The following is a 10,876-nucleotide window of genomic DNA, read 5'->3' as shown; positions in this document are numbered from 1 at the left end:
TAAGATGCAGAAGAATACATAAATATCATTGCATTTATATAAAAATATAACATTTTTTAAAGTGTGAAAAACTAAAAAGCATGAATTAGAGATACTATGTAGTAAAAATATATAGAAAGAGAAAGCCCACAAAATATAAATACAGAATTTTGGACAGGGATTACCTTTGTTGGATGAGAGAAGGAGGGCAGGATTGTGATTTTTCCAGAGCCACTAAGATACTCTATTTTGTAACATAGGTGCTGGGTACAAGGGTGTTCAGCTTATTTTTTTAAAAAATAGTCTTGTATGTATGACGTAAGTATTCTTTTACATGTTTTCAAAATTTAAAATTTAAAAGAATTAGTTAAATACAATATAAGTCTGACAAAAATTATGCTGAAAGCAGAAAGAAAGATAAAAAGAAAATTATGAGAGATGGAAGTTATGAAAGAGAGACTGAGGAGTTCCAATATCAATTTATAAGGAAAGAATAGGGAGAAGTAGTCATCAAGATAACGTATATTTGAGAACTGACAAAATTCTGAAGGCCTCAAATTCGAGCAGTAAAACCATTCCAAAGCAAGAGAAATAAAACTGAATTTATACACAGATCCATCATAGTGGGAACAACTATATTAAAGCAACTAGAGAGATAAAAAAATAACAAATAAAAAGTGATTTATAGCAGGTTTTTCAAGAGCCACAATAAAAGCTGGAAGTGGGAAAATATTTTCAAAGCACTAAGAAAAAATAACTATCTGCCTAATATAGGTGATCACCCACTAATCACTGAGGTGTTCAAGAATGACAGTGGAATAAAAATATTTTCAGAAATCTCATAAGAGACTTTACTATCAACAAACTTTCTCTAAAAGATTCATTAAGGGACATAATTGAGAAAGTATAAAATTAAACCATAAAGGAGAAACTGAACTTAGGAAGGAATGATAGGCAAAGAAAGCAACAAACATGGAGAATGTAAACAAATATTTACTTAAAACAATATTAGTAATAATGTATAACTATTGGGATAAAATACCAAGAAGGAACTTAAAACACTAAACAACCAGTAAGCTACACAGAGTGGTGTGATGAGAATTTTTTAAAACAACATAATTTACTTCTTACAGATATGCTGGAGCTGTGCCAGGGGCTCTGGAAACCTGTGCCCTTCGAGCTGCAGGCCAGGCCGCTGGACCAGAGCACAGCTGGAACCGTGGTCGGGCTGCTGGCAGCCTCTACCCAGGCCCGGGTAATGGTGGAGTACAGCCCTGCTGGAGGACAACTATGCCTCTGTGAAAGCGTCATTGCTGGCAGCCAGGGCCCTGGACAGGACCCAAGTCTACTACAGGCTGCCCCAAGGGTACCTCGAGGACTTGCTGGCAGATGTTAGCAGGAACTGGGCACCCAATGGTGGTGGGCCCATAGGCCTCTGGGTGAAGGCTTCTCACAGGGGAGGCAGGAAGGAATAAATGCCTCTGCTTTCCTCAAAAAACAAACCAAAAAACAAACAAAAAACCCCCACATGATTTAAAAGAAGCAAACCCAATTTTCTTTAACATGTGTCCAACAAATATAGTTTCCTGTGACAAGTTCTATAATGGTAATCACTATTAAAATCTTTGAATTTGATAGGAGAGTTTCTTGCTCATCTCAGCAAATAAACTAACCAAAAACACAAATTCATGATGACAAGATGTAGATTGTACATATATTAACATATACATGACTAATCTCATCTGGTACGTGCCTTTTGTACTCATATATAGTAAACTGGTACATTAATATATATTCCAATTTTCTCCTCTTTCTTCACATCAAAGAATAATGATGTTGGCCAGGCGCGGTGGCTCACGCCTGTAATCCTAGCCCTCTGGGAGGCCGAGGCGGGTGGATCGTTTGAGCTCAGGAGTTCGAGACCAGCCTGAGCAAGAGCGAGACCCCCGTCTCTACTAAAAATAGAAAGAAATTATCTGGACAACTAAAAATATATATAGAAAAAATTAGCCAGGCATGGTGGCACATGCCTGTAGTCCCAGCTACTCGGGAGGCTGAGGCAGTAGGATTGCTCAAACCCAGGAGTTTGAGGTTGCTGTGAGCTAGGCTGACGCCACAGCACTCACTCTAGCCTGGGCGACAAAGCGAGACTCTGTCTCAAAAAAAAAAAAAAAGAATAATGATGTTATATTTACCAAAAGCACTGAGTCGACCCTCATCTTTTCTTTTTAAGATTTCTGTTTCATTACAAGCTCCTAAATGATCTCACTACATTTGCCCTTGTTCCCTGCTATGATCTGAATGTTTGTGTCTCCTCCAAAATTATATGTTGAAACCTAACCCCTAAGGTGATGGTATTTGGAGCTGGGGCCTTTGGGGGATGATTAGGGCACGAAGGCATAGCCCTTATGAATGGGATTAGCCCCAGAAAGCTGCCTTATCTCACTTCCACCATGTGAGGGTATGGTGAGAAGGTGCAGGCCCCCTAAGAACCAGGAGGCAGGCCCTTACCAGAGACTGAATCTGTCAGTGCCTTGATCTTGGACTTCCTGTGTTGGATGTTATTTTTCACGATTTGTCTTTCTCTTTCTGTCCTTGCTATGTCTCCCTGTGGGAAAAGTATACTTCCTCACTTCACTGACATTGGTCTTAACAGTACTGTAAGTTGATTTGACCAATGGAATGTAGGGGGAAGGGAGAGTGTGTGAGACTTTAAAAGTCATGGCCAAGTTTTCCATCCCACCTGCCTCCTACATTACAGAGTGAGAAGAACATACTAAGTAGATACTGGTCTGGAATGAGGAGACATATAGCGACATATAGATAATACAACGAAAGTCCAGATGATTCCAGGTAAGTCCAGCTAAGCCTAACCAAACAAAGGACTTGTGAGAAATAAATATTTGTTCCAAAAGCCACTGAGATCCTTGGCTTATGTTTTGTCTTGTTTTTTTAGGCTATTCACATTTTTCTTCTTTATTTGAAAAATCACTGCTGAATTTATATTATCTAAATATATCAACTGTTAATTATGTATTCAAAATTTTCCCCCAAAATCGATTTTATTCTTATATTCAATAATAATTGTTTTCAACATAGAATTATAAAATTTCGGTGGGGTTAATTTGCTTCTTAATGTTAACTTTCCTGGGAGTTAGCCTTTGATGTTTTCTCCCACCCATTTACATAACTATGCATCCAAATTTATCCTAACATTTAAAAAATATATTTTAAAAATAATATGTCCAAGATTTATTTTGGAGAAAGTGAGATGAAGACCTTAATTTGTTCCAAACAGCCTCCTGTCCTACAGGAATTGTTTACTTAGTTTTTTAAAACATCATCTTCATAATACAATCTTCCCTTGATTTATGAAGGCAATTTGTGCATGAAAAATATAAGGCAAATTATCATAAGTGGCATAAGTGGAATTGATGTTACTCTTTGTTACAATAGAAAAAATATGAATATACTCCTGAGCCCCCAAATTGACACCTATTTATCCATTTATTCACCCAATATTTATTGACCATGATCATGTGCCAGACACTTTTCTAGGCCATAGGGATACAATAAACAAAATAGATTAAAAATTCAACCTCTGGCTGGGCCCAGTGGCTCACGCCTTTAATCCTAGCACTCTGGGAGGCTGAGGTGGGAGGATCGTTGGAGCTCAGGATTTCAAGACCAGCCTGAGCAAGAGCGAGACCCGGTGTCTACTAAAAAAAGAAAGAAAGAAAGAAAGAAAGAAATTAGCTCGACAACTAAAAATATATAGAAAAATTAGCCGGGCATGGAGGTGCATACCTGTAGTGCCAGCTACTTGGGAGGCTGAGGCAGTAGGATCGTCTGAGCCCAGCAGTTTGAGGTTGGTGTGAGCTGACGCTACGGCACTCTAGCCGGGGCAACAGAGTGGGACTCTGTCTCTAAATAAATAAATAAATAAATAAATAGGAAAGAAAATAGGATTGTCATAAAAATTGCCTTAGAAAAATCATAATTCACCTTCTATGCCAGGATACATTGTCATGCAATAGGAATTCTGCTATCAAGAATAGAGAATAGCTCTTGAGTTGATAAATATGTGGGCAAATACTTTCTGAATACTTGTGGAAAAGAGCAAATTTTTACAGCCTTTCAGGAGGACAATTTAGAAATAAGCATAGAAAAGTTTTAAAAACAGTTGACCAACAACTAGAACTGTTAGAATTATGTAATATATATATTCCAAATGTAATTATGAGATTAATGGTATAGTTTATATTAGTCTAAAACAGAAAAGGAAACCGTCTGAGGGCCAATTTTAGAGGACTGCTTACTCAAGTAATGTTTATTTGATACATTTAAATACTAAACTATCTTAATAATAAAAATTTAGATGCATTTTATCCAGGAGAAGCTAGTCAAAATACCGTGTTAACAAGATAACGGAGATTATAAAACAGTTTATGTAGTAAAATCTTAATTTGGAAATTGTATTCTATGTGTGTTAAGAATATCTGAAAAGTTTTTTCCCAAAAATTTCAATAGTGGATATCAAGACTGAAATAGTAGAGTTTGCAAAATCATTACATCATTAATGGGTCTATGAAAATACATTTATAAGCCCAAAATATTCTAATTCAACTTCGTTAAAATAAAGTTTATCTTAAGGCCAGGCGTGGTGGCTCACGCCTGTAATCCTAGCCCTCTGGGAGGCCAAGGCGGGTGGATTGCTTAAGGTCAGGAGTTCGAGACCAGCCTGAGTGAGACCTCCCCCCCTCCCCCCCGTCTCTAATAAAAATAGAAAGAAATTATCTGGACAGCTAAAAAATATATATATAGAAAAAATTAGCCGGGCATGGTGGCACATGCCTGTAGTCCCAGCTACTTGGGAGGCTGAGGCAGGAGGATCACTTAAGCCCAGGAGTTTGAGGTTGCTGTGAGCAGACGCCACGGCACTCACTCTAGCCGGGGCAACAAAGTGAGACTCTGTATCAAAAAAAAAAAAAAAAAAAGTTTATCTTAAAAAAACTATGATTATAATGAGTTTAATTTACAAATCTTGAAAAGAAAAGATGATGCTTGTCTCAAGTGCTTTTGAAAAAACAAAGTCATTACTTTTTGATATAAAGAAAGAGGAAAAGATTAGAAAATATTTATGTCCTAATTGCCACAAAAGTATAATGGATTTACCAGGTGGAAATGAAGTAACAATTAAGTTTTATATATATGTAAGTCTGCTTGAAATTGAATTTCTGGCTAGTTTATTTGCTGAGATGAGCAAGATGCTGTCCTATAAAATTTAAAGATTTTAATGATCATTGCCTTTAGGACTTTTTAATATAATATTTTGTCATAGAAGACTATATTTGTTAAAGATATATGTTAAAGAAAATTGAAATGTTTCCTTAAAGTTATAAATTTGTTTTTTCCATGAATTTCCATGATAATCCTGGTTAATTAACCCACTTACTGATGTTGTTATAATTAACTTTACTGATGTAAAAAATAAAACCGGAAATTATCTTGTGAGTTAGGAAAAGTATATTGTCCAAACCCTTGACAGAAATACAGATCTTTCTTTTTATAAAGGAGAATGAAGTTTTCTTTGTGTTGAAGGAGAAGCAATTGTCACAGACATGAAATCTTAAACTAATTTCACAAGGAAACTATCTATAATTATACATATCAGTGGTTTCTTTTAAAAACTTCAAAATATCTGATTTTTTTAGAGGGATACTTCCATGATACCAGCATAAAAATTTTCCCTAATCCCCATTATGACCTATATTTTACCTCAGGGCAATTACAGTTGCTGTTTCACTAATTTGGTATCAGGGCACAGGGAGAAATAGAGGCAAAAGAAGAAAACCGGTTTTTTTTTACTTTAGTTTGAGGCGTTAGTTGGGAAATTCAGGTCTCCAACAGAAGGCTACATTGTAAGTTTGGAGCTAGGATGAAATTTTTTGGATAGCATGAAACTGAATAAAATAATCTAAGGGAGAATGTATGAAGTGATAAGAGAAATATTCCTATGACCAAACACTTGGTAACACCATATGTAAGGATCAGACAGAAAAAAAGGACTCAACAAAAGATATGGAGAAGAAAATGGTAAGAAGTAGGAAGAGAACTGGGAAATCATAATTTAATGGTAGCCAAGGGATGAAAGATATGCATGAGAGTGTCCACCATATAAAATCCTTGGTATGATAAAGTCTTGGTAAAATGAGAGTCTAAAGTAGACATATGGACAGTCTATGCAGCAATTCTTTTGCTGTTTTCCTGGAAACCGTTTTTCTCTCCTACCTACCCCACCCACATCCACTTGAATACTGTGGCAAATACCTTGATCTTACACAAATCCACTGATCCGATCAGAATTGATTTAATGTTGTACAGCTGATATAAGCTAGGCTTGTGAATGCCCTTTCAAGAATTTTTGGGTATGGGAGCAAATACAGGAGCAGGACACATCCTGTCTGTTGGCTTAAGCCAATATATAAAATTTGAAAGTTTATCTTTCATGTTAAGACAGCTATTCTATAAAGAGTACAGAATAGAGAGAATAAAGCCTACTGGCAGAAGGAAGCTGATATAATAGTCCTTGACAGCGCTAGAGTTCCAAGTTTCAGTTGTTACCAAGAATCAGCTATATTCTTGTCCTTTCCAAAATTCAATTGTTCGAATTCTCCTTGGATTTTCTATTAATGGGAGCTAGTAAATTCTCTTCTTTGCTTAAGCTAATTTAATTAGGAATTCTCCCATTTACCCCCAAAAGTCCTAATTAATATAGTCCATTAATTTGGTAAAAACAGAGGTCATTGATTACTCTGTTCATTTCAGAGTGGTTTCAGTGGAATGGTAGAAATGAAAACATTTCAAATAGTTGAGTTATTAAAAAGTGAGAAAGAGGCAACAGCTAGTGTAGACAGATTTTACCTCCATGCATTTCCTTAATAAATGTTTATTGAGTGCTTACTATATGAGAGTACCAGGAAGTCAGAATAAAAAGATGACTAAGATATAGTCCTCTACTCAAGAAACTCTAAGCCTTTTGGAGGAAGCTGACAAGAAGGTATTTTCAATGTGATATGTAAAAATGTAGTTCACGAAGGGAAGAGAGAATGACAGGGGAAGAGGTTGGAGACAAAGGTGGGGATTATTGATGGACATGGACTTCAAGGAGGCAAGTAGGAATATAGTCAAAATAGCAAGTGGACAGGTTTACCTAGATGGTGAAGAAGGACATGCTTTCAAATGAGGAGGAAAGCAGGGATACTTGGAATCCACCAGGGATCACTTTAAAGACCAAGTTCCCTGCATACAGTTGCTGGGGGAATTAATCCTTCTTTTATGTCTCACAAAATGGCTGTTCCTCTTCCAAAATAGTCAGACTGTCCTCATTCCTTTGAGCACTTGATTTATGTAGCTTGCCTCTTTATATGCAAAGGAAAGGAGAGAGCAGGAAACAAATATTTCCTAATATTCCAATACTGAAAATAAGGAATATAACTTTTTCTTATTCATATGAAAGTATATTCTCAGTAAGAGCAGCCTCTTGTACTTCCTTCCACTCCTTCTATCATTTTTGTTGTAACACCATTCAGTAAGATCTCAACAGAAATTTAAATGATATTTATTGAATTGAGTGCCCCTTTTTCAGAAATCCCTATCTTTTCTGCCAACTTCATATTCAGCTGTTAACTAGAATTCAAACATCTGTGTGGAAATGGGTAGAGACCAAAGAATGGGGTGGAGAGGGTCACAAATATGCTGTATGCTATGGGACCATGGTTCTCAAAGGATGGTCTTAGCTCAGCTGAACAACTCAACACCACAATCAGGTGGTTGCACAAGATAACAGACATTTTCTATTAATAATTACTCTCTAAGTGGTACATTCTTGGGCTTTTTACAAACATCTCATTGGGGCGTACTTAGAGGGGTTTATTCTTGGTTTCCTAGCGGGGACAGGCCTAGGAAGACGCCTGGATTTAATCCCTAAAAGCTGTTGTGGCAGAATTGGACGCCGAGCTGAGAGGGTCGCATGGGGGGATCTTTCTTGTCCACCTCATGGTGATTTTCATTTACTCCCAGAGCATCTCAGTTCTGGCCACAAACTGAGCATGTGTAGCCGTAATTACAGAGAGATGTTCAATCCCTTTGTTTTTCTATTACTTTAGAGCTTAAGGTTAACGGCCGCAAGAGGTACCGAGGCGCATGTTTAAAATTTTGTGTAAATTTTGGTGTCAAGGGCAGGAGTTTAGAGAAAATCGGAATACCCATTTTGCGTTACCTTGTTACTGTGTGACCTTGGAGAAATTCCTTAATAGGCAAGAGCAGGTCATTTTAAATAATCCGGATAAATGCCCCAGAGTTTCCACACTTGTTACAGTTTTTCACAACGATGCAGCCACGGGACCACGTGGCCTAATGGATAAGGCGTCTGACTTCGGATCAGAAGATTGAGGGTTCGAATCCCTTCGTGGTTGTGATTCGCTTTTTCACTCCCCCATTCTCATTTACCAAGTACCACTGCACATCGCCAAGACCCCAGACTGATAGCATCGGATCACTTTCAGAAAGAGAACCTGAATTCTCTGCAGCACTTTCCCATAGGAAGCCGGGTGATGGGTCACAGTAGATCTCTCCCATGATCCGACTGTACTTGGGAAGCTCTTGGCCAGGCAAGCACAGAGGTGCGTGGAGTGCGGGAGTGTGAGGGTGTGGGGGGTGGGAGAGCCAGAGCCCTGGCTCTTGCTACCCTCTTCTGGAGGCCTGGGTGGGCTCAGCGAGTGTGGCGGGATCCGTAGGGCGCGCGTCCAGGAGCTCCACCCACCTGGTCCCGCGGGCGGCGACGCTCGCTCTTCCATTGCTCCACAGAAGGCGCTCGGTTCAATATTTGATTCGCAGACACACAAAAAAGTGTCTGTGCCTTGAGAGCTTTGTCTTAAAGTCAGCTTAATCATCGATCCTTTCGAAAGGAAAACCCACATTCTAGAGGAGCTGGGGAAACACACCTTGTCAGCTCCGCCCCAGAGCCAGGCGGGCGCCGCCTGCGAGGGGAGGCGGCCTTTCTCCGCCCACTGCCGAGACCCGCCCCGGGCTCTCCAGCACGCGGGGAGAATTAGTCTGACTGTCCGCAGCATCTGAGAAACAAAGGCCTACACCCAGACTTGAAAACAGGAGAAAAGGCGAACGAGGCAAAGATCAGGACGAAGAGGAAGCAGCCTCTCCAAAAGCGGAAAGCATCTGGCCAAATACATTTGAATATTTAGATGAAATAGACAAATTATTATTAATAGAACCATATGACGTATCAAATTAGATTCAAGATTAATAGCAATTACGAATAGTCTTAAATAATGAAATAAATTGAATTAGTTGCCAAACGTCTTCCTACTGAGAAAATTCCATGTCCCATTGCTTATCTGAGACTTCTTCAAAACATTCAAAGATTCAAAGAGGAAATAGTCTAACGAGACACAAACTCTTCCACAGTATGGGGGGGGGGAGGAAGACCCACTACTACTTTTGCAAAATGCCATAGTAATATTTTTTCCAGATAATGTATCCTTTTAAACAGTTTTATTGAGGCATAATTGTTGTACAATAAACTTCACATCCCTTAAACGTGTGCACATTTGACATATATATAATCATGAGACCATCACCACAATAAAGATAATGAATATAGACATCACACCCAAAAGTTTCCTCATGCCCTTTTGTGATTTCTGTCCTTCTCCCACAACCACTGATCTGCTTTCTGTTGTTATATGTTTGTAGTTTTATGAAACATTATATATTTATAGTTTTTAGAATTTTATGTGAATGGGATCATACAGTATGAACTTTTTTTTTAAATTTTTTCACTCATTATTTTGAGGTTCATTGATGTTATCGATTGTATCACAAATTCATTTCTTTTTCTTGCTGGATAGTATCAGGTTGTATGGCTATATTAGAATTTGTTTATCCATTCATCAATAGATGAACATGTGGATTATTTCCAAATGTTTGGTTTTGGCTATTATAAATAAAGCCGCTATGAACATTTGTGTATAATACTTCGTGTAGATATACGCTTTCATTTCTCTTGGGTAAATACCTAGGAATCAAATGGCTAGGTCGCATGTAGGTCATGTTTAATTTTTAAAAAAGAAACTGCCAAACTGAGGCTTCTATCACCTTCATACATGAACTAATAGGGACATTATGAGAAAGGAAGATCATAGGTCAATCTCACTCTTGAACAGAGATGCAAATTATCCTGAAAGTTAAAGATGTTTAAAATGAATTATAAGTCATTTTGGTCTTGAGTTTATACCAAGAATGCAAGATTAGTTTACTATGAGAAAATAATTCAGCACATTAGGGCTGAAAAAAATTACGTGATCACCTCAATAGAGATAGAAAAATATTTGTGAAAATTTAGCATTCAGTCATGATTAAAACTCTAAGCTACTTAGCAATAGAAGATAATTTCTTTAACCTGGTAAATGACATCTTTGAAAAATTATAGTAAATGTCGATCTTAAATGCAAAATATTTAGTATTTATTTATATGCAAAATATTGAAAGCACTCTGTTTGAGATTAGTAATAAATCAAGGATCCCAGCTCTCATCACTTACAAACTCTGTGTGCCTCATCCATTGCCTTTTGCAGTCATATTTAAAAAAAAAAAAAAAGGTATGACTGGAAAAGAAAAAACAAAATTGTCATTGTTCTCAGATAGTATGATTGTATACAAAGATAAGGTATTAGATGATGACAGATGTATTATAATCTAATAGATTATAAAATCTAATATGTTATATTGGATTTAAATGATGAGATAAACCATATAGCATATGTTACATACAATGAGAAAATAAAGGAATTAAAGGATAAACTCTCCATTATTTTTA

The 10,876-nt window shown here is 37.3% G+C and overlaps 1 non-coding gene across 1 annotated transcript; it reads left to right on the top strand.

The window, feature by feature from the left end:
• The first annotated feature begins 8,383 nt into the window (after positions 1–8,383).
• On the top strand, positions 8,384–8,456 carry TRNAR-UCG. Its single transcript has one exon. It is a non-coding gene; the product is annotated as a tRNA-Arg (tRNA).
• Positions 8,457–10,876: the final 2,420 nt, after the last annotated feature.

The sequence above is a fragment of the Lemur catta genome, chromosome 5 (assembly GCF_020740605.2).
Source record: "Lemur catta isolate mLemCat1 chromosome 5, mLemCat1.pri, whole genome shotgun sequence".
NCBI lineage: Eukaryota > Metazoa > Chordata > Mammalia > Primates > Lemuridae > Lemur > Lemur catta.
Note: the sequence above shows the minus strand (reverse complement) of the source record. Positions and strands in the feature narration are given on the sequence as shown.